Here is a 26,198-nt window from a genome sequence, read left to right as displayed (position 1 = left end):
AATTAACGTAAGAAAAATACTTATTTTATACTATGAAAAACTATAAAAAAAACTATAAAAAAAACTATTAGTAAGTGGTTACGGAAGCTTTGCTTTGCCAAATAGCATTTAAAAATTTTGGTTAAGAATTTTTTAAATATCTTTAAAGTCTAGAGTGATAAATTTCTCATTAAAACAGCTAAAAAAGAATAAGACTTTAATCAAAATCTCATCTTAATCATATAATCTGAGATTTACGATAGTTTTTTAAGCAAATCCGAAAATTATGCTATACTATTAAAAACAATGTTTGTGTGACGTAAAAATTGCACCACTTAGTTAAAAATACTTGATGATTTGTTTTTATTAATGGTTTGTAGAGAAATACTAATTTTAAATGGTTAATAGCGATTTTTATTTTAATTAAATAAATATTGCTAAGTTCTCTTGTTATAAAAATTATCACTTCTAATTCTTCAAAAAATGTTCAGCTTAAAAAATAGAGAGTTTCAAATAAATAGTTTCGTAAAAAATCACAAACATAAACTTTTTCCCCATGAGAATTTCTGAACATACTAAATTTATTGTGTAAAATGTAATGGACTGTGGAAAAAGAAAACAGAGCAAATACCGAGCTATTGCTACTTAGGAAAACAGGAAGAAAAATATTAGCCGTAAACTAACAAGATTCCCACTTTTAATTCCGTAAGAATAACCTCATAAATTTCAGCCATATTCCAAACACTTTTGGAGGAAAGTTTATCAGAGAACTATTTGTCCAGCTCCCATTAGAGGAAGGTAAAAGTCGTGGCTTACAAAAGCGTTGCAGAAAAAGTACTTCTTTAAGTGCACAAACATCACCTCCAAAAATATTTGCCATGTGCTTTAGAAAAACGTGTTAGCAATCTCAAGAACCTGCATTTTATGTGATGTCAAGGAATGCTTGCCATTATCATAAAGCAAAACTTATTTTCAAATACAAAAGATATTTTATCACAGACACTTTATTATCTTTTGCGATAGGAAAGGAGAAAATTCTTATGGACAGAGTAGAAAAATGTTTAACTTATGTCACGGAATAAAACAAATTATTAATTATAAAATGTTTTTGTATCATTACAGAATGTGTAAATATTCAAATTAATTCAGGCTACACGTTAGTTACGAAAAAGAATTAATAGTGGTACGTACTAGTACGTACCACTATTACCAGTACGTACCACCAGTAAAAGTAAATTGTAAAAATTATTCCAGATCAAATTAAAGTATAAAGTATCAGCACTTTCAGTGCATCATCTTTAATATCCATTTTACAGTTAAATCTAACTTTACCGTAAAATACTATGCCGTAATTTCTACAGTAATACTTATTTAATTTCAGTGATTCAGGGATTTTACGGTAATTATTTGTGTAAAAGTAATGGCATATAAGATTTTTTAATTCCGCAGCATGTTCCGGTTAAAATGGATTTTACCGTTAAAAGTACCAGTACTCTGAGTGCCGGTACTTTCAACCGTAAAATGAATCAAATTTACAGTGTTGTCGGATATTCTTTAATTTAGATACTAATTAAACGTTTAAAAGTCTAACAGGACAAACTTATCAATTAGTTATGCTTTAAGTAGAAATATGAAATGGTGTTAACAAATATATTTAATGATTGGTTTGATCTCCTTTTTTCGATAACACAGCAAAACTTTTACGTGACTAGTAGAATTCTGTATTTTAAATTCATAATCATAATTATACACACATTTTTCAAACTTCAGTTAAAATACAAGGGTGTTCTGTACTGACTGTTATTAAAATATAGTTTTAGAATTTCCATTGATAACAAATAAAGTATTTACACTATAGATAGAAAATTAATATTCTAGCAAGAAAAAAACAAAAATGCAATTAAAATCTTGTGAATTACTATTGAAGATAACGGTATTAAAACATTGATACCTTCGAGTCATGTTTGATTTCCGAAATGAAAACAGAGAAGCTGATAACTAAAAACACATTTTTATATTTCATCATACAATTTAACTACTTTTGGCGTTTTTCCTCATGCCTTCTATATAAAAAATGAAGTATGTCATGAAGTATGTCTTTGGTAAGATTTAAATAGTGTTTTTGCCCTTTTTCCATCTTCTAAATTAATTTTCGGCACCTAATGCATGTGCTTTTTTGGCATGATTTTTTTATTGTCAAGGATTCTAAAAGTATATATAAATTATTCTAATTTCTTTATAAACAGTTCTAAAAAAATTAATATTTTTTAATAATTCATATTCATTTTATCCATCAAAATAACGATTTCTATTTCATTATTAATGTTAACAAATATCTGAAAAGATCTTTCAAGGTTAGAACTTTTTTACGAAGCAAAAATTAAAAAGGAGTTAACAATATTCCTGAAACATGTCAAATATTTATAATTCTCCTGCCCTTTAAAAAAAATTCGAAGCATTTTCCACTAATAAAAATAAAAATGATATTTATTATTAATGTTATACTTTCGAATGCAGTTTCATGTTTTTTTGTTGTTTTTTTTAGTTAAATATGCAAGTAAACACTCTAAGATTTCAATCAATAAAATTAAAAAAGAACATTTAGTAAATATTACTCTTTATTTATCCCAGTAAATGTTTATAAATATTTTAACCTTCAACTAACAGTTTATTTTATGGCGATATCAAATATTTAAAAATGTATAAGAGCGGTAATTTTTTATACTAGACAGTTAAAAACAACATCTCAATTTATAATCACCCTATACTGCAAATATTGCATATATCATGAAGTATAATTTAAGTATAGTAGTATTAAATAAAAAAAGTATGTATGTTATGAAATTAAATTTTAAAGTTTATCGCAGTTTAATTCTTTTTTTAAAAAATATCATGATCTTAAAATATATTTTTCTTAAGCGATCCATCTATTTTCAAAAGTAAAAGAATATTAATCTGTAGAAAATGTGAGTTACTTTCTTAATCTTCTAGATCTTATTTTATATTTTAATATAATTCCCTACAATTTTTAATATGAGTTTTTTTCTTAATATGCTCTTTAGAATATTTTTCTAATATACTTTTTAGAATAATTTTCTAATATGCCTCTTAGAAAAGTTTTCTTTATTTGCTTTGTAGAATAGTTTTTAGTAGGCTTTTTAGAAAAGTTTTCAAATATACATTTTAGAATAGTTCGTAATATGCTTTTTAGAATATTTATTACTATGCATCTTTGAATAGTTTTCTAAAATGAATTTTGGAATTGTTCTTACTGCGAGTTTAAGAATAATTTTCCGATGTGCTTTTTGGAATAGTTCTTTAATATGTTTTTCAGATTAGTTTTTTCTAAATTTATTTTCTAGGGTGAATGTATTTTTAATTGTAATCTTTGTTTTATAGTAAAATTATGCAATAAAATACTCTGTACAAAAAGATGAATCTTAAAGCTATAATTTTTTTTCCAATTTCTTTTAAAAAGTGGAATGCGTACTTTTTTCTCACATTTCTATTTCTTTTAGAGATAAACTTTTTTTTAATTGAATTACTTGGGAAGAAATCGAACAAATGCTTAAAAGATTATATTTTATCGACATTTTTTACTGACAATTTTTCTTGCAAATTTTATCTGATTTTTCAAATAGTTTTTTTTGGTGAAACTTTTATATACAGTTCAAACATATTCAAAACTAAATGGGAAGTAAAAATGAAGTATCTATAATAAATAATCATTATTTATTGCTTTAATAATCTTTATGTTTTGTCAAAGCAATTAAATTTCAGAAAATAAAGATGGTTTTCAAAATTCAAGTCGAACTTATTGGATTGCTAAGGAGAATTAAAAGCTTTACATACAATTCTACAATTTGTAATATTTATATTTAGGATGGTTCTTAAATATCTTTAGACTTTACTTCTGGTATATAACTTAAATATTGCTTTATATTTTATCATATATATAATGCAATGCAGATAAAGTGCGAAAACTGTCATTTATAATATTAAATGTCACCTAGTCGAAGGAAATACGTATTAGAAATGCAAGTCTTGGGAGACTAACTAACAATATAAAGTGCGTTGTCAATTTTTAAAATCAAACTTATTTATGTATAATTTTCATATGCTTTTTTAAATATTCTAAAACTATGGGGGAAATATTTGACATATATGTAAAACAAACAAATTTTAAACAATGCCTTAGTATAAAATTCTTAGCTAAAATGAAAAAATTTAAATATTCACAGAACAAAAAATTCAGCCATTTTCTATAAGTAAACTTTAAGACATAGATGTAAATTTATACAATAAGAACTAAAGCTTAAGATTCCCTTTTTAAAACTATAGTTGAAGTACGAACGGAAACAAAAATAACATTATAGTTCTTTTGGCATAAAGAGTCAAAATTCAAACTCTCTTTTTGAATTGACATGATTTCTGTCTAGTGACAGAAACGCGGCATTTAATGCAGACGAATTTTTATTGCCATGAGAATTCTAAAATCGTCTGGAAAAAATTTAAATTTCGCACTGGAACATACGATTTACGTCATCTAGTTGTAAGATTGAATCGATAAAAATATAAGAAAATGATTAAAAAATCTAATAGAAGTTGTTATTATTTAAAACTCTGATATTGCTTCATTTATTTGGCAAATTTTCATTTATTTTACTTCAAAATATTTTTGAAAAATTTTAAAATTTCATCCTTTTTTAAAATGGTAATGTTGCTTCAAATACTGATTTGAGACAAATATTCTGAATCTACAATGGAAATGTTTGACAAACATGAAAAGTTCTACAAACAATGCCTAAATATAAAAATCTTGAATCCAGTAAAAAACTTTTAAGTATTTGTAGAACAAACAAAGCAGCTATTTTCTATTGGTAAACTTAACATTGATGTAAATTTATACAATATGGGCAAATGCTGACTAGGAATTTTTGCTGTTTCTAAGACAAAAGTTAAAGTGACATACAAACAGAAACAAAAATAACGTTATAATTCTTTTGACTTAAAGAATAAAAAGTTGAAACTTTTTTCTTGAACTGTCATCGTTTCTGCTTAGTGACAGAAATGCAGCATTTAACGTAGACGATTTTTTTTATTGTTAAAAGATTTCTAAGATCGCTTGGCAATGTATTCGAGCTGAAACTTTTTCTTTAAACATTTAATATCCGATATCGATTTCTGCGATAAAATCTCTGCAATGGGACAAGAAAAAATGATTTAGAAATTTTATCGAAGTATTGTATTAAAATGTAAGCTTTTATTTCCTTTTCTAACTAATTTTTTTTTATTTACTTACCTAATTCCTATTTATAACTTTTTTAAGATTACATACACGTCATACGCTCTTAATCATTTAGATATATTCAGATTTGTACATATTTCACTTATCAAAAACTAACGAAAACTTAAAAAAGCTTATAATTCTTTTTATAATTAGCTATTTTACCAAATTTTTAGTCTAAAATTTGAAGTGCTAAATAAACAAACAAGTAAACTTAGATAAGCGTTAAATTTTGTGATAGTCATTTATCTATTCAAAGCAATTTAAATTCTCACCAGCAGCTTGGTTTATTAATAATGCACATAGAATATATCTAAGGTATGATCAATGAATTGCAGATATAGATTCTCTCAGTTTCAAGACTATTCTATAAACAGATAGCGTAAGTATTATATTTGATTAATGATAAACTGAAATCGCTCATAAATTAATGACATCAAAATTTATCAATAGTTTTCAATTTCAATTTATGAAAATTCTCTAACACGCAATATTCTGACAATTGATTAAGTAGAACTGATTAAGTATCTTAGAAATATCACAAGGAAAATAAAAATAAGACATAAATAAAGGTTTAAACTAAGGAAATTTTGCAGTGATAAAATTTTCGTTTTCCAACTAAATACCCAAAAATCTGTCGAAATTTTTAAAAAATGTCTAATATCTCACACTTTGATATATTCTATTTAAGATTTTTAATTCTGCCTTAAATTTACAATATAGTTAATTATGATAGTTCACTATACAGAATAGGCACCTCTATGTTACGCGATTTCTCCACTCTCCTCACTTTTCCTCTATCTGTTACCTTGGTTTAGGTAAGTCTTATTTTTACCAAGGCACTACATTTCAATAGAAATTCCCGTGAGGGAAAAGCAATATTTCTGTAAACAATGGTAACAGAAAAAGTAAATCGCATAATCTTAAAACGGAGTCTATTAACAAACAAATGTAGATACCCACGCGAAACTTAAGTTTCATTCATATATCAAAAATATGTATACTTTCCAAAGTACAACGCATTCAAGGTGTCAAAAAGTAATAAAGCAACAAATTAATTCGAAGATAACTGTGCATTTCTCGTGTGATAAACTGTGCATTTCTCGAGATATTAGAGAGTTTCCCTTCTTCTTGAAAACTCTTTATAGTTTCGATTTGTTCTTAAAAATATTTTCTGGGAGGAAGTTATCTTGGTAATACAAAATTTTAGTACCCTCTCAGAAAAAAATCATTTTAAAATCGAAACATAAAGTTTGTATTTAAAAATTTTTTTTAGAGACGAGTTAATTTATAATGCTATTGGTGGATGATTTCCTTGCACACGTGATGAATGACATAAGTAGGCTGATATAAATTGCACAGTAATATTTTTCCGTAAAATCTTACAATAGTTGCATGAAACTCGCACCGAAAGTTTTAACATTTAACAGTTATACAATAAACATTTTTGAAATAATTTCTCTAAAATGTTCTTGTTATTTTTTTTCCATTTTCCTAATAGATGGTCAGTCAACAAGAACCTGAACAAATATGTAATGAATATACGAAACTCTGATAAGGTTTGTTTTACAAGGTGTAAGGTTTTTTATTTTTTCTGCATACAAACCGAGTAGTAAATTTTCGATGTATCAATATGCGTTAAATAACGATATTTTTTTATTTTCTTAAGGAATTTGAGGCGATTGATTTCATAAGTGATACATAAAATCACGGTGGCTCAAAGGATAGGCCGTTTGCTTCCCAATGAGGTGGTTCAGGTTCGAATTCCAGCAGTAGCTGGTTGATACGACTTCTGCTCCTGACTTGCATCGCCCACAGCGCTGAGGCGTCCTCAAATGTAGACGGATCATTGATTATAATCCCTTTTCCGTCAAGACAACAATGTGAGTTTTCGTGGTTTTGATCTCAATGTAACGCAAATGTGGGTTATTTTCATCAAAAAATTTGCTAGTTTGTCCCAATGTTTGATCTAAGAGTTGTCCTCTGGGTAGGATTCGAAATTACAAGGCTACATAACTGAACGTTGATAATCGTATACTTACAATTGGGCCATATGTTTTAAGCTGGTTATTAAGTAAAATAAATGACACAAAATAATTTTTATCTATTTTTGTTAGAAAATTATACTTTTAAAATGCCTAATTGATTCGTTCTTTGATGAAAAAATAAATCTTTATGCCCCTTTTGACCTTTGTAGAAACTTAAATAAAATTTTTGATAGAATTCTCAAAATTGATACATTTTAACGTTTGTGAAATTTTAAAAAAAATTTCTGGGCTATGCTTTGAAACTTTTATTGTATTTAAAATGCCTCGACTATATTTTGAAACTTTTTATGTATTAAAAATATTGAACTATATATAATTCTAACGTTACAAGTTTGCTGATAAGATATCTTACGACAAAACTATATACAGTTTAATGATAAAAAAAAAATAATACCTAAGTTGAAAAAAAGAGAATATAATTATATTAATTTCATATAAACCACATTTTCTATTTAAAATTTAAGCATAAATTGTTATATAAACATAGCTATGATATGAAATTAAAATATTTAATACGAATTTATACAGTTTGTTATAAAAAATACTTTTTTTAAATTTTCTTCATTCATAATGGTTGCTTGCTCTCTGAGAAAATTTGAGTTTTCATATAGATATTTTATTTTTAAGATGACTTCATTTCTCTATTTTATATTTAGAAGATTTAGGAAATATATATAAGTGATTATGACATTATAAGAAAATCTTTAGAGTTATAATTTCTAAAAACAATTTTTAATAGACTTACAAGACTATCTGTGAGGCGAAATAGGACATGTTAAAAATCTTAATATAAAGGATTTATCTTAAAAATTTTGCATTCAAAAAGATATTTCTCTGAAAATATGTAAACATTAGTAAGCTAAGTTGATAATTCTGAATAATAATCTCTTCTTTTTCTTTTTAATGAACGTAATAGGAACAATTTAAGCAGAGATTAAAGATAAAACTCTCTTTTCGTGAAAACATTACTTTGTTTTCGAAAGTGCTTAAGATTAGTTTGTTGTAAGCTATATTGTAAATTTAAATAACGTTTTCTGTGTAAAATGCTTAAATCCCAATTATACTGCTTGTATTTGTTTATTTCTTCTGAAATATATTTTTTATATCTGTAGAGCAGATAGAATTTAAAGTATTTATAAATCCTATAAATCCTATCTTTCATCCAAACTATTATATTTCCAATTTTGCCGTTGATTACAGAGTTTTACTAGCATTAAATGTCTTTGTTAAGGAAATCACATAAATCCTATATGAGGAGGGATGACTCCCCCCCCCTGGAGATACCCCAGACACAGTTAGGGGTCGCTTTTATACTCATTAGATAAGTATTTTATTATGTCAAAGATGTTTAATTTTAAATTTTTCGACTAGACTTGTACATCTAAATGATTCACCATTTTAAGTACCATGTATCTTATTATCTTATTTTACGATTACATTATTTGACGATAATATAATATATGTCAGAAATTGTGTAAGTTGTAGTAATTGTGTAGTTTCTTGTATATCCAATCAATTAACAAAATCTAAAAGATTAGAACACCATGCTTGAAATATCATTATAAAGTCTATAGGTACTAAGATATCTATTTAAATTTAATTTTGCTTGATTTAAAGAAAACTAATAATTCAAATTTCATAAATTTTATGAACTTACCTATGATTTTTTTTATTCTGCATACTTGTGATGAGGGTAATTTTTTCACGATTTGATTGAAGAAACTGAACAGTGAGTAAGCAAGACTATCGCTCACTATTTATCCTCTAAGATTCAGAGATATCACTTATAATAAACAGTTTAAAGTCCTATTCAATATACATTTCAAAAAAGTTAACATCAAATATGTTCAGCTTTAAGTTCATTTGTAACAACAAAAAACGTTTTCTAGCATTTTATGAACATCGGGAAATTAAACAATTTGCGTTGTACACAGACAACACAATTTATTTTAAAAATTCACAGTCTAAAATTAGAGGAAATCTTTCATTTTTAGTGAAAGTCCCAAGCGTTGTATTTTTCACATCCAGAATGAATCCAAAATCAAGAGACGAGAAAATAAAGTTTTCCTTTTTTGTAGTGGAACTGGGCGTCAGATCACCGAAGTCAAGCATCACTGGCTACGGTCAGTATGCGGGTGGGAAACCACTTGGATCAGCCTGCGTAGGGACCGAGGGTGTGCGGTATTGGTCCTCGTTAAACAGCTCTACCGTAAAGTAGTCGACTTCGCGTGCAGGTCGTCGGGCTACCGAAGCGGGCGTGTCATCCCCTCTGCAGAGGATCAAAATTGTGATGGCATGTCTTCGGATCATCCTCAGGGATGTTTCCCAGACAGTCGCCAATAGCCCATTGTGCAGCTCTAGTGCCACGTAAATGAACTACTACAACAACAACAACAACTCTCAATAACTTACATATTCAACTTTTTATATGTAATTCCCAGCTTATGGTGCAACTAATTGCGGGGGTACATGATAGTACAGTTAGTGATGGTACAACAGTACATAAAAAAGCAATAAATATCATTCATCTTTTATTTTCATAGAAAAATTTAAAGTTAGCATCCATAAATAAGTCATTTACTGTGGTGGTGTAAAAACATTCACTCAAACAGTACTAAAGTTATGGTTCTTGTATCTCAAATAATAATGATGTTACTTTCGATAATATGTCCCGCAGTGGACTGATCGTTAAGACACGGTTCCCAGCAGATCACCGAAGTCAAGCATCACTGGTTGCGGTCAGTGTGCGGGTGGGTGACCACTTGGATCAGTCTGAGTAGGAACCGAGGGTGTGCGGTATTGGTCCTCGTTAAACTGTGCTACCGTAAAGTGCTCGACTTCGCGTGCAGGTCATCGTGCTACCGAAGCGGGGGTGCCATCCCCTCTGCAGAGGATCAAAATTGTGATGGCATGTCTTCGGATCATCTTCAGGGATGTTTCCCAGACCGTCACCAATAGCCCCTTGTGCAGCTCTAGTGAGACGTAAATGAACAACAGCAACCAAAAAAATGATGTTTATAGAGAAAAAAATTTCATGCGCCATCTTTTCAAGCTCTAGGCTTGATTAAAAGCGAGGATTGTAAGCCGACTAGCAGCAGCCATTATCGAGTGATATTGTCCTTTCTCCAAACGCTGTGAAGAGTGGGATTAGCAGGTTCATTTCCCACCGCAACTCATGCTCTTTTTATGATGTCTTTCTGTAATTTGTTCGGGGACTCCATAATCAAGTCACTAAATGGAGACAAATGTGGATGTACTGGACTTGAACTTGCTATACACTTTGTTTGAAGTTTGCTATAACTCCGATCATATCTATGTATTCTCCTTCTCTTTTGTGGCATTTGCTTTAAACTTGACCAAGATTTATAAACCATTCGTTGAATTGAATGCACAATGAGTTTGAATGGATAGCAATATATAAATAAATAGTAATTTGTGACGTATTTTCTTGAATTTTTAATTGCTAAAATTGTTATTGATTTTGGATTCTCAAGCCTGTGGTTGTAGAGCATTGACCTTCCACCAAATGCTCTGAAGCATGGTAGTAATGGGTTCAAATCCAACCATAATCCTGGAATCCACTATTGAGCTAAATTGCTCAAATATATTGATAGCTTTTTTTTTAATTGATAAACAATCAACACAAACTACAGAAGGACGTCACAAAGAAACGATGAAGTGCATCAAAAGCTACAGTGAGAATCGAAATCGCAACTTCCACGCTTTAATAAAATATCGTTCGGTCTCAGAGGCACGCAGAGAGGAACGAAGAAAATATCTAAGTTATAGGGGCATCCAACCAAGGATGCGGCAGGTTCATGCTCTAAAAAGTATGCCATTTACCTGTAAGGCTGAGATTCTTTAGTATCTTCGGGGCAAGAACCTGTGACCTTATCTATTTTAGAAAAGTTTTAGTTTTTTTTATTGCTTATTGCTTTATAGAAATTACATACAACTGCAGGCTTGTTAGCTCAATTTATACTTATAAACCTTTGTCAAGTAGGACAGATAGAACAGTTTAGAGAAGGACATCACAAAGAATACATCCATTGTTACGGCGGGATTTGAACCCTCTACTTCCACGCTTTGCGCTTGGCTGGCTATACCGACCGGCCAGGGAGGCCCCAGTTTTAGTTTTAGTTACTCAAAAATGGACTTAATAATCGCGATCGTAGAAAAAATACTTCAGGGTTTCGTTTGGAATCAAGCCTGCACTCAAGAGCACTCTAAAGCAATTCACAATAGAAAATACTCTCACTAACTTAATTGTGATGGCATGTCTTCGGATCATTCTCAGGGATGTTTTCCCATTGTGCTGGTCTAGTGCAACGTAAATGAACTACAACAGCAACAACTCTCACTAACTTACATATTCAACTTTTTATATGTAATTCCCAGCTAATGGTGCAACTAATTAACACCATGCATCTTTTATTTTCATAGAAAAATTTAAAGTTAGCATCCATAAATAAGTCATTTACTGTGGTGGTGTAAAAACATTCACTCAAACAGTACTAAAATTATGGCTCATGTATCTCAAATAATAATGGTGTTACTTTCGATAATGTATGATTTCGGTTGGATCTTATTTTATTTAATTTGCGCACTTTTAAAATTACAATAATGGATTATCATTATCAGTGGGGGGCCCATCCCAAGCATAATCAGAAGACAATGGAAAGGCTATTGCGGTTCATTTACGTCGCACTAGAGCTGCACAATGGGCTATTGGCGACGGTCTGGGAAACATCCCTGAGGATGATCCGAAGACACGCCATCGCAATTTTGATCCTCTGCAGAGGGGATATGGCACCCAGCTTTGGTAGCTCGACGACCTGCACACAAAGTCGAGCACTTTACGGTAGAACAGTTTAACGAGTACCAATACCGCACACCCTCGGTCCCCACTCAGACTGATCCAAGAGGTCACCCACCCGCACACTGACCGTAGCTAGTGATGCTTGACTTCGGTGATCTGCTGGGAGCCGTGTCTTAACCATCAGTCCACTGCGGGACACAATGGAGTGGCATTGTAGTACATACATACTCCCACAAATAGCTCAGCTGGCTAACCATAATTTATTCCATGTGCTTTAAACTTGACCAGGGCTTATAAACATTCCCCGAATTGAACGAACAAGTTTGAACAAGAAAAAATGGCAATATATAAATAAATAGCAATTTTTGGTATCTTTTGTTTCATTTTTAAGAGCTAAATTCGATATTTCCTTGGACAATCAGACCTACGCTTGAGGAGAATTGTCCTTCTATCAAATACTCTGAAGCACAGTAGTAGTGGGTTCAAATCAAACTGTAACCCTAAATGCTGCTTTGTACCGTCCTTCTCTAATTTATTAAATCTGCTCTTCAGTTTGAAAAAGATTTTTAAGATATAAAATGCAAGCTTATTAATTTAGAATATATTCTGAACCACTATGATACGATAAAAAAGTACAAACTGATCAGGCGTAATCTTCACTGGAATCGAACCCTGGTTCAAGTTATGAATTGCCAAAACGTTAAGCATTTCAACAATGGTAAGAAGCAAGATTAAGGACATTAAAGAAAGTAATATGAAGAAAAAAAAATTAAGTTTGTTAAAGAAAAACAACTCTGTCAAATGTTTTGGAATTTGATTTTGTTTTAATTTTATAATTTTGACAGCGAGCATATTTAAAAATATTGTCCTTTAAGTTCTTACAAATTGCGGAAAAACAGCACATTTGCATCCAACTTGTGCATAAATAATACTTTCCAACTTTGAAATAACTAATGTAGATTTTGTTAAAAGTAAAAAGAAGGATGTCTTCCTTAAAAGTTTTATTTTATCATTCAATTATTGAAAAATAAAACCGCTATTATTAGTTTTATTTATGCTGTAACCAATTTAGATAAATTGAAATATTTAATGTGCTGGTAAGCAGGAAAATATTATATTGAAAATTTGTATTTGAAGTTAATAAAAGCTTGAATACGAAGGTGACAAAAATGCAATAGAATTTGAAATTTTGCAAATAGCCCCGCTAAAAATAAACTGCAGAAAATTTAAAGAAAAACTGCAGTTTGAAGACTGCGGTGATTTGGCCAATAGCACTACAGAATTTTTGAAGTCGAAAAACTACAAAATTACTGCAGTTTGTAAACTGCAGTTATTTCGCAGTAGATCAACTTCGAAATAACTGCAGTTATTCTGCAGTAGCTCAACCTCGAAATAACTACAGTTATTTTACAGATCAACTTCGAAATAACTGCAGTTTAATAATACTACTGCGGTTTAAAAACTGTAGTAATTTTGTAGTTCTTCGACTTCAAAAATTCTGTAGTGCTATGGGCCAAATCATCGCAGTCTTCAAACTGCAGTTTTTTAAAGAATTTTTGCAATTTGTTTTTAATTCATTCATCGTTAACATTAAGAAACGTATTTTTTGCAAATTTAAAACTAGTAAGTTTACTAATTTATTTTCTTTTTTAAAAAAAAGACCTAAAAGATTTCAATATATTATTTATCTTAATAAATGCTAAAATAAAAAGCAAAACATGTTTTTTAAGAATAAAATTGAAATTTTATCCCTATCTTCCTGGAACTTCTGAATTTTTCCGTAGAAAATCACAATAATAAATTTAAAATAAACAACAAAAAAAAATAAAAAATGTAATGTTTAAAAAAGTAATGTTTAAAAAATTTCTTATATTTACAATACTGAACCCTTAAATTGCATCTTAGTGCGTGAATTATTGAATCAAGATTTATTCTATTCGTACGTTTCGCTTGCATATATTTTTTGTGCATTATACGCTCTAAAAACTTCTCCTGAAAGTTAAAATTCAAATAAATGAAATGGTATTGACTTCACATGAGCCACCGTGACCCTTAGACCTTATGACATGTGATTTCGTTTAGACACATTGCATAAGATCTAAGATTCTTTTCATGTCGCAGGGAGTTACATCAAAGACACTAGACTGAGCAATGCTTAAAACATCACAAAATAAAAAACGAGCACTGATATGAATCGAATTAATGGAACATAAAGAATCATTTAAAGTGTGATAGATATTACAGCAAGTTCGGAACGAACTTAAATACGATTGAGATTTTTGTGGTGCAATATAAGGTCAATACATAAAACATTTGTAAAATTAAATTTGAAAAATTTTGAAAAATTAAATTATTGAAAAATTAAATTAGTATTCATTTCTTTTTATAAATTACTTTAATAGTAATAGATTAGACGAAATAAACATTTAAAATCCAGTCATTTATTTGAGCTATGCGCATCAAACTATATACACATTAAATTATAATTGTGTATCTAAAAAATACTTATTCAAGGTTTATATAAAAAGTAAACCAATCTAGTTTGAATTTTAAGGCTATGAAAAGCATAAACTGTGTAGATAGTTTTCATTTTTTTTTTTGAATGATAAAAAATTAAACGTTTTTCGAATCATAGTGGTTTAAGAAGCAGCCATGTGCATATTATAAAAAATGCTTCACCCAGTAATTTTTTTAGAAAGAGTTTATAAAAACTGCTTCATTTTGAGTATGAAAAACCTCAGATTTTTTTGTATTTCGTATACCCCAAGTCAGAAAAAAAAGTATAACAAAAAAACTCGGCAGTCAAGACGCAGTTGTTATTAGGACACAATATTTTAATTAACTGAAAAAATTAAGATTCTCTCCTAACAACAGGCTTTTGTGGAATTCCGTTATCTATGCTCACCGTAGTTCCGTTCCGTAATTAAATTCATTTGCAACTCTTGCAGTTAATTGCATAACATAAATGAAAGATAGTTTTTTTCTACATAAATTATTTATGCCGAAAAAAATAACTTACTATAAAAAATGCTCTGCTGCTAGGAAGAAAAATTATTAAAAACTTTGAATCAAATTCTACCTTACAGTAAATAAATATATAGTTTTAAAATTTTAATAAACATGTTGCATATAAAGTAAAACAATTCCTCATCAAATTAACATATATAAAGTACCGGCACTTTGGATACATCATCCGTAAAATTCCTTTCACCGTAAAATCCATTTCTACCGTAAAATATTATACAGTAACCTTCACAATAATTTATTTATTTAGAGTAATTCACTGATTTTACAGTAATTATTAATGTAAAAATTACGGCAAATCATAATTTTTGTTCAATAACATGTTCCGGTGAAAATGGATTTTATGGTTAAAAGTACCATGAGTCTGAATGTCGGTACTTTTTACCATAATTTGATTTCTATAAATGTTCATAACCAATAAATAAATATATAAAACTATTCCCTTTATTTTAAACATAAATAAGATACGTTTTTTTTAGTTATTATACTACAGAGACCTGCAAAATTTGAATTAAGAAAGAATGATTATAATGTAGTGTTTGATTTTTACATTCTTTAGTGATCTGATTTTAATTATGGTATACATTCTTTTTAGTCATACAAGGATTTTTCTCAAATTGGGCTTGAATATATCGTAAAAAATGCTCATTTTATATGTTTCAAAGTGATAGAAAACTAAACCAGCACTGTATACGAGGATTTCATACAAGGATTTTTCTTAAACTTGACTTCAATAAATCGTGAAAAATACTTATTTTATATGCTTCAAAGTGATAGAAAACTAAACCAGTTCCAACTAGATACAAGGATTTCGTACAAGGATTTTTTCAAACTGGGATTGAATATATCGTGAAAAATGCTCATTTTATGTATTTCAAAGTGATAGAAAACTAAACCAGTTCTATCTAGATACAAGGATTTTTCTTAAACTTGGCTTGAATATATCGTGAAAAATGCTCATTTGATATGTTTCAAAGTGATAGAAAACTAACTCGCACTGTATACAAGGATTTCATACAAGGATTTTTTTCAAATTGGGTTTGAATATATCGTGAAAAATGCTCATTTTATATGTTTCAAAGTGATAAAAAACTAAACCAGCAGTGTATACAAGGATTTCATACAAGGATTTTTCTCAAATTGGGCTTGAATATATCGTGAAAAATGCTCATTTTATATGTTTCAAAGTGATAGAAAACTAAACTCGCACTGTATACAAGGATTTCATACAAGGATTTTTCTCTAACTGGGCTTGAATGTATCATGAAAAATCTTTATTTGATATGTTTCAAAGTTATATAAAACTAAACCAGTTCTATCTATGTACAAGGATTTCATACAAGGATTTTTCTTAAACTGGGCCTGAATATGACATGATAAAAGCTTATTTTATATGTTTCAGAGTGGTAAAAAGCTAAACTAGTTCTATCTGGATACGTGAGTTATAGTTCTTGTTCTATGTTTTACGCTAAATTGAATGAGAGTATGTCTAAGTCAATACGACTAATAGTTCAAAAGATTTTACGTATTAAAAGTACATTTTAGTACTTTAGTGTTTATGCGACAGACATTGCTTTAATGTCAAGCAAGGCATAATTCCTTGTATATTTTTTATAATAAATCCAATAATATAAAAATTAATCTATCAAGGAGACTAATATTTCCGAAATTATTGGAGTTGTATGCGTAAACCGGTATAAAACAAAAACTATAACTTTTATACATAAAACCATAATTTCGTTTAAATTTTTTGTTTTAGCTTTTTTTTTCTTCTCATGTAGCCGAATAATTTTCAATTAAAAAAAGTTTCTGGATCAAATATATTTTTATTTCGTATTTTCTATGGAAGTAAAACTATTTAAATCCTAATTTCTAACTATTCAAACAGAGACTGCTTACATGTTTCTAAAGAGAAAGGAATAGAAAGAAAATAAAAATAATTTTGAAGAGTTTTGTTAATTTTAACTTTTCTAGTTAAATAATGTATATCAAAATATTTTAAATGATTTGTATACCACCTAGTTTTTTTTCTCCTTATTTGAACTGTAGTCTCTTTAAAGTTTTAGTTGAAAACTGTGAAAATGGCTCTGTTTGATTTTTATCATTAAGGAACGCATAAAAGAAAAATTCAAAAATCTTATACTACAATGTTTTAAAAAAAATGCAAACCGATTTTAGTTGAGATTAGTTATTTGCTTTTAATTAGGAAAGATAAAACCTTGTATATTCTTGGATTTGGTTTTTTTTTCAAAAATATAAGAAAAAAATGTTTTTTAGCTCTATGCATGATCAACGAAAAACTTTGTTTGACTTTTAAATGAATAGTTTTATAAAAAAAAATTGCGAAAATTCTTAGCTTTCAACTCAAAACAAGCATTTACAAAATTCAACTTTTATTCATTGAAATTAAAAATAACACATTAAAATCGCTTCATAAACCTTTTGAGATAATTACCTCGAGGTTAAGTTTTAAAAAGGAAATTCCTGATGAACGATATTGATTCCCCTCTTAATCTAAGACTACCATCTTAACCAAAATAAATAAGTAAATGAAATGAAACAAAAACTAAATGTACATAAAAATTTCGCCTTTCCTTTTTAGCCTTTCAAATAAATGTAAGAGAGATAAAAAATAATTAATTTTCATTATTAATTATATGACTATAATTAATAAAACAACAATTCTTGATACGTATGCATTGTAGCCTTAAATTTTTACTGAATTTAAATCATAATATTCAAATTTTTTACCTGAATAATGTTAATTGCTTTAAAAACCTTTTTAAATCACTTTTTGGTCAGTTAAGCACAATAAACATATAAATACTCCACGTTTTTTTATCAACAATAAGTCGCTACATGAGGGATTGCTAAAAAACATAACAATCAACAAACTTTTTCTCCGGATGTTTATTTTCGAAAAAATTAAGATTTTAAGAAAATTGATAAATTATTATCATTAATTTACTACGTTTAATATATGAACTCAATGGATAACGCAGCAATTTTGCATACTAATAATATTAAATATTTAAGCCCGATATTTTTATTTTAATTCAACCAATCTAGTTTTTTCAGCTGAATAAAGCCAAGTAAAAGATTTAAAAAAATTAATGAATTATGATCATTTATTTACTACGTCTAATATATGAATTCAACTGATTATGATGCAATTTTGCATACTAATAATATTAATAAGTATTTAAGTCCGATATTTTTATTTTAATTCAACCAATATAGTTTTTTCATCTGAATAAAGCCAAGTACAGGATTTTAAAAGAATTAATGAATTATTATCATTAGTTTACTACGTGTAATATATGAATTCGACTGATAATGCAGCAATTTTGCATACTAATAATGTTAAATATTTAAGCCAAATATTTTTATTTTAATTCAACCAATAAAGTTTTTTCAGCTGAATAAAGCCAAGTAAAATAGTTTAAAAAATTAATGAATTATTATTATTTATTTACTACGTGTAATATATGAATTCGATTGATAATGCAGCAATTTTGCATACTAATAATGTTAAATATTTAACCCAAATATTTTTATTTTAATTCAACCAATCTAGTTTTTTCCTCTGAATAAAGCCAAGTACAGGATTTTAAAAGAATTCATGAATTATTATCATTAATTTACTTCGTGTAATATATGAATTCGACTGAGAATGCAGCAATTTTGCATACTAATAATGTTAAATATTTAAGCCCGATATTTTTATTTTAATTCAACCAATATAGTTAAAGCCAAGTGCAAGATCTTAAAAAAATTTATGAATTATTATCATTAATTTACTGCGTTTAATATATGAATTACACTGATAATGCAGCAATTTTGCATACTAATAATGTTAAATATTTAAACCAAATATTTTTATTTTAATTCAAGCAATTTAGTTTTTTCATCTGAATAAAGCCAAGTACAGGATTTTAAAAGAATTAATAAATTATTATCATTAATTTAATAAGTTTAATATATGAATTCAACTGATAATGCAGCAATTTTGCATACTAATAATATTAAATATTTAAGCCAGATATTCTAATTTTAATTCAACCAATCTAGTTTTTTTATCTGAATAAAGCCAAGTACAGGATTTTAAAAAAATTAATGAATTATTATCATTAATTTACTACGTGTAATATATGAATTCGACAGATAATGCAGCAATTTTGCATATTAATAATGATAAATATTTAAGACAAATATTTTTATTTTAATTCAACCAAATATAGTTTTTTCAGCTGAATAAAGTCAAGTAGTTTAAAAATTGATATCAATCTTAGGTTGGTTATGAATAATAATATAATGGCTGTTCCACGATTTCATTCCAACAAACAAACCATTTAAGTCGATATGTAAGAGAGGGTATCTTAATGGGTAATAATATCTCGCCAGAGGTATGGTTCCACACTGCAGACGATGCCCCGCAACCATACTTACGGAGAATATAAATCTTTATGGATGTTCTATTCCGTGTATAGGAAAATGTTATTTTATTATTTTGATTTATTTGGTACTCCCGCTGGATAATGGAAGCATTCATCATTTCCGTTGCCTCGGAAGACGGTGACACAAAAAAGAAAATATAGTCTCTTTTAAGAATCGAGAATTATTTTCGGCAGCACTGAAGCTGCGAATAGGAATTAACTTCTGAAAATAATGACTAGTTCCTATAAATAATTAGAACAAAAATTAATCGATAGGAAATTTTCATTGAGATAGCTTTAGAAACTAAAATTAATTCCCTACTTTTTCTGATTTAATAAGAAGAAGATTCAGATTTATAAAACGAAATAATAATTTTTTTTTTCAAAAATTATGTTTTAATGCAAGGAGGTATCCCAAGAACGGCGATATATCCCAATTATAAACACCTAATAAAATAAATATTAATTGTTACAAAATCACATAGAAAAAATGTAAGATATTTAAACCGTTCACTTGGTAGTTTTTCTGTTCATATATTAAATGTTTACCGGACATTCTGGTTTTCAAAAACAGTAGTTTTTCATATATTAAAGGTTTAACGGACATTCTGGTTTTCAAAAACAGTAGTTTTTATTTCAACACATTTAAAACTAATCATGTTTCAGTAAAAAAATGCATAACTGAAGAGTAAATTTAACCGAAAATATGATTTTTATCTTAGGTTTTAAGGTATCCTAATAAAATGGTATCGTGGAAAAAAATACCAAATTTTAACATATTTATTAAATTTTATCACACATAATAAAATCATATTTCATTGCTAATCTTATCAAAATCATAACCAAAGGGTTTCGGTAAAAATTACCGAGCAATTTGATGTTCCCGTAGAGCCAGAAGCAAGATTCACTTTACCGTATTCCGGTAAATTCAATCAGACTTCTTTTCTCAGAGTAATAATGAGAAAAAACATGAACTGCGTTCTGCAAAACTTAAACTCTAAATCTTTATTAATTACTAGTCAAATTTCCTTGAACGAATATTTTAATAGGGAAAAACTCAGAAACAAAGATTTACCCTTTTATTGAGTTAAAGAACGAGAAGTGTTCGGAAAAAAAAATATTTTTATTTGATTTGATTTGATTTTCGAGGAGCATATTTCTAGTGCGAGGAAAGTTTTCCAATAAGGAAAGTGTATCTCAGTTACAGATCTCTAAAGAAAATAAATTTTAATTACTAAATAAATATTAATGAGAATAATCAAGATATATTTTCTGAGCCACGAAACCTTTAAATCTAAAATTATTTATAGAAACATGAAAAACTGAAAATTTTAGAGCAAAACTGAATGAAAATTATCGCCAAAGCAGGGGACTCCCTCAACCAATAATCGAATTTGAAAGCTCCATATATTCAAAACTGAAACATTTTTTTCCAATGCCCTAAGTCACATAGGCATCTGAAGGGCAGATTTGTTGGCCACTCTCTCAAGGGCACCATATAAGGTGGGCCAACTTCGCCCGCACAGTAAGGACAGATAGTACAGAGAATGAAAGAAAATCCATGCACATTGCCCGTGATTCGAACCCAGAACCTTTCTTAAGCAAGGCCAGTTCCTTGATCCCTATACTGGCCGGTTGGCTCAAAATTGAAAAAGCATATGCAGATTTTTGAGCAAGATGCATACCCAAGTCAAAATTTTTCATTGATGAACCAACATAATCTTGTTGGTAACCATCAATAATTCCACCATGAACCATCATATTTTTTATGGTAACCAATTTAAGTAACCATCACCCCAATGTTGGAATTCGGACTAATTTATGATGGTCCAATATAAAAAAAATGTTTTGATAATATATTCCTGAGAATTAACAAGAATTACCGATAAACCATTGTGGCGTCGTTAAAGGTGAGGTCGCTACACCATCATTAAAATGTATAATTGGAACCATCCCGGATCATCATGAATTGTTGATCCATGAGAATCAAACTTCTCTTAATCGTTAAACATCATAGTATTAAAGTAGCATTTTCCATCATGGAATGATGACCATCATTGAAATGTATAATTGGAACCATCCCGGATCATCATGAATTGTTGATTCATGAGAATCAAACTTCTCTTAATCGTTAACCATCATAGTATTAAAGCAGCATTTTCCATCATGGAATGATGACTATCATTGAAATGTATAATTGGAACCATCACGGATCATAATGAAATGTTGATCCATGAGAATCAAACTTCTCTTAATCGTTAAACATAGTATAAAGTAGCATTTTCCATCATGTAATGATGACCATTATTGAAATGTATAATTGAAACCATTACGGATCATCATGAATTGTTGATCCATGAGAATCAAACTTCGCTTAATCATTAACCATCATAGTATTAAAGTAGCATTTTCCATCATGGAATGATGTAAGTTTGTTGGCATATCAAATCCAATGAACGCAAAATGGAAAATGTTGGATGATGGAGACCATCAAATGATGTCGGACCATCACGAAGTGCACTTGAGCCAACATGAACCATAAAAAAGTTTTGATGCGACCATCAAAAACTTTGACTTTGATGTCGAGAGGAATGAATGTTTCATTCAAAATGCCTTAACGAATTCTTCAGAAATCCAACAATGACATTATTCGAAATATTTCTATACACTATATATGAAAAGAATTTTATTGCGTTTTTAATTTCAATACTAGAGGATATTATTTCCAAAATCAAAAAAAACTGAAATCAGTTGAATAAGTTGCAATTATTTTTACACTCATCAAAATAGATCGAAAATTCTATGTGGCAGTCATTTAAAATGCTTGATTAAATTTTTTTTTCAAATATTTGACTTCGATCATAGGCGTTAAAAACTAATTCGATTTTATATGAAAGATATAAAAATCTCGCTTTAAAAATAAGAAATCCTTTTCAAAGAGTTTATTATCAGATTCGCATATTATACAAAAGCGTATTGTAAAAACTACTATAAAAACCTAATTAGATCTCAGGGAAAAAAATGGAGAGCAAATCTTGAACAAATTTTGATCCAACAACAAAGGAAAATTTAACCCCGCTTTAAACGGTCGATTATTGGCGATGATAAAATATAATAGAAATTTCTTAAGGTGAATGAATTGCTTTGCACCCAACTTAATTATTTTTTGATAAAAGATTTTTATTGCTTTTGAAAATATCAGTAAAAAAAGTAATTTAAAAAGGAGAGCGTAAAATTAAGTTTAGAGTGTTTTTCGTATCTAAGAAATAAACCATCGAATCAAATGGTAGAGCAAAAATCTAAAAAAGTTTGGAAATTTCTTTGCCATTTTTGACAAAATGTTTTTGAACTCGTCTGGGTAATTTGAATCATGATTTGTTTTAATATCTTTTGAACGTTAGATATGGAATTAAATTTGATTTTGTGTGTTTCTTAGTTAAGTGAAATAATAGAGCATCAAAATTACACTGTTAGAAACTTCCCAGGAAAAATGGTTAAATAGCAATTTATTTAATAATTATTTTGCCATATTCAAACAAGGTTGTTAAATAACCATAAATAAGATGGTAATCAAACTGTTAATTATGAGGAAACACTGTTTGTTAACTATTTTCACCTAATATGGTTAAACAACCAGAATTTTATCAAACCAGAATCTGGCAGTCTCATGGCCCATAGAACTGAGGTTCGAGTCATAGCGTTAACACCACAATATTCCTTCTATTATTTTCAATACATGTAGAGTTTAATATGTTCTGCACTCCCAACGAACTTAACGAAACGCTTAGCTCCTATGTCCAGTTAAAATTTGTTTTTATGTTTTCGAAACCATGCTAGTTGTAAATGGCTTAAAAACCGTAAAGGTAAAACATGTTTTTTACCGTGAACTTTACGGTTAACCGGGTGAACTGTTGCTGGTTATTTTACCGTAATTTTAGAATGAAAATTCTTACAGTGTACAAAATGAGATTTGACATGTTTGCTTACATTCATTCTTTTATAAATTCCAGAACAAATATGTAATCTACAACATTTTGTTTCATTAAAAAAAAAAGACCAGATAAATTTCTAATGTGCTGAAAATAAATACAGTATTTGGAGAATAAATTTATATGTGTATAAATAGATCTGAACGTCACGAAAAAATACAATAAAACTTTTAAATGTATAGATTCAGATTTCAATGAATCTAAAATGTTATAGATAGGGTTTAACACAAGTTTTTTGAAGGTCCATTAATGTAATCAAATGATAAGTATTTAGACATTAGTTTTTAATATATTTTTATTAATATAATTGCTTGTTTATGAAGAGTATTTCAATTACTTAACATAGAATACAATGGAACGGAATTAGTTGCATAAATTGCCAGTTTCGTGTATGATTTTGTCATGTTAATTAAGAGAGATATATTGATTGTTAGCTATATTACTAGGCATATTAGTTACATTGAGATCTCTCGAATCTTAACACATAAAATGCGCCTCTAAACATAAACAATACAAACAATAATTGTTTCTTTAAGTGTTTCAAGAAAAATTCTCTTCCCCTTTTTAAAACTGAGTCAAACAGTCTCCTGCATACGCAAATTAGCTGACAGAAAACCAAAACAAAACAAAAACAATTGTTGTAATTTGTTAATTTTAAACAATTAACAAATTAAAAAGTTTAAATCAACATTATCCAAATCTATTTAAAAGGAGAAAATAATAACATATTTTTCATACCGAAAACAAAAAACGTAAAGCGCGTCACTTTTGTTGAAGCATCACCATTTCTTTCTCTTTTAGCATCACCATTTTCGAAAATGATGCACACAACGTTTTACTTGCAATATAAACGTAGAATAATTTTCTCTTTTTCTCCATTTAAAACACGCAATTAAAAATTTATTTTTATTTCCTTTGTTTAATAAAAATGTTAAAAGAAACATAAAAAATATACATAAAAAATGTTTAAAAAACATTAAAAGTTTCCTCAAAAACAAAATATTTAAACATTTCACAATATAAAATGTTTACTTTCTTGTGTGGTGCATAATTGTTCTTAAATAAATAATTCACAAAATTTTGGAATTAATTTTGAAATATTTTTCCTGAATAAATAGATGCTTAAACCGTTCTCTTTTAGCATCAATACAGCATTGTACCACATAAAGTCTTATTTCACAAGTTCTATATTCTCAATCAAGCAATTTACCTTTAAAAAAATTTTCATGTTATATTTGATATGATGCTCGTAATAAACGTTCGTAATGATCATCGTTTATGATTATTTCGTGAAACACGTTAAGAGTTTCTGCATGAGAAGTTTTAAAAATTTATGCAGAGATTCTTAATTAAATGGATTAATTTAATGAGGCTGTAATGAATGGTATGCATCTAATTTATAAAAGATACAAATCACACTAAATATAATTATTTTCATTGACGTTTATTTTATTTTAAACTTTTTCCCTTTAGACTAAATGCGGTTTAAAATAATTTAAACTGAAGGTATTATTAATATTTAATTAAATTTGTTTTGAAAGAATCTTCCAGAATGTGTAATTGGTGCGTGTTTTGTATTACCTATTTAAGCTTGAACTTTAAAAAGAAATTATAAAGACAATGATTTATTTTAATATTGCTTTAATTGTATTAAAAGTGATACACCACTGCTAAAAAATTTAAAACATATTTTTTTGTGTTTGCACAATTTAACGACACGTAAATAATTTAATTAATTCTCTATTATTAATTATTTTCTCTATTTTTCGCTATTTTTTAACGAATAAATTTATTTTCTACATTATTTTAAACATAAATTCTTTGGAATATATTTACTTATTGTCTCAAAATGTTTTGTTAGTTTGCATTTAAAAAATGTAATAAATAAATTTATAACAATATAGTGTCAACTTAATTATTTTCTGTACTTGCTTATGTCAGGGACCTGCGGCAACCTTCTGCGCAGAATGATTTAACTTCAGCTTGCGCTACGCATCTTTTTAAGCAGACGATGGTGTAATGTAAACTGGAAAGTATCTAGAAATGTTACTTTTTTTAATGTTTTTCACGACGCTAACTTTATTAATTACGTAGCATTATGACGCAGCATGCTATATTAATTAATGTGTGCTATGTGAAAATTAAAATAACTAAAATTCAACTTAAAATTTGTATACAGAACAAGAGCTCCCATAATCTATATTTTTTAAAAGTGACAACTTTATTTCTAAACTAGCCGCCTAAAGGTCTGGTTTCTTAGGACGAGCGCCTTATCTGGGCGTCAGCGGAAAGTTGACGTAGAGCTGACGCCTTAAAAATACTTTTTTGTTAGCTCAGCGTGAGCAGTCGGTCCAACGCAGACATTATCTCTCATTGCGCATGCGTTAATAACGTAAACAAATATTTATTTTGAATTTGTATTGATTTTGTTATTGTCGACCAGTGTTTTAGAGAACAAATAATGACTTTGTCCAAGAAAAAACACATTATAGCTGAGCTAAATGAAGAGTGCTATGTTTAATGAAGAAGCTATGTTTAATGTCAAAATCAAAATCTTGGCTGATTTCAATGTGCTGTTGGATGTTGTCCGCCATTGCTTCTGTGGTTAACGTCACG

At 28.4% G+C, this 26,198-nt stretch overlaps 1 protein-coding gene across 1 annotated transcript in view; it reads right to left on the bottom strand.

The window, feature by feature from the left end:
* Positions 1 to 9,334, bottom strand: part of CCA (Crustacean cardioactive peptide) — a 123,511-nt gene extending 114,177 nt beyond the window's left edge. Inside the window, exon 1 of the mRNA XM_071177855.1 lies at positions 8,972 to 9,334. The gene's annotated coding sequence lies outside the window, so the exon portion shown is untranslated. The remainder of the gene's footprint in view (positions 1 to 8,971) is intronic.
* Between the last annotated feature and the right edge of the window lie 16,864 nt (positions 9,335 to 26,198).

This window comes from Parasteatoda tepidariorum, chromosome 2 (assembly GCF_043381705.1).
Source record: "Parasteatoda tepidariorum isolate YZ-2023 chromosome 2, CAS_Ptep_4.0, whole genome shotgun sequence".
In the NCBI taxonomy this organism is placed as follows: Eukaryota; Metazoa; Arthropoda; class Arachnida; order Araneae; family Theridiidae; genus Parasteatoda; species Parasteatoda tepidariorum.
This window is presented reverse-complemented; position numbering and strand designations above follow the sequence as displayed.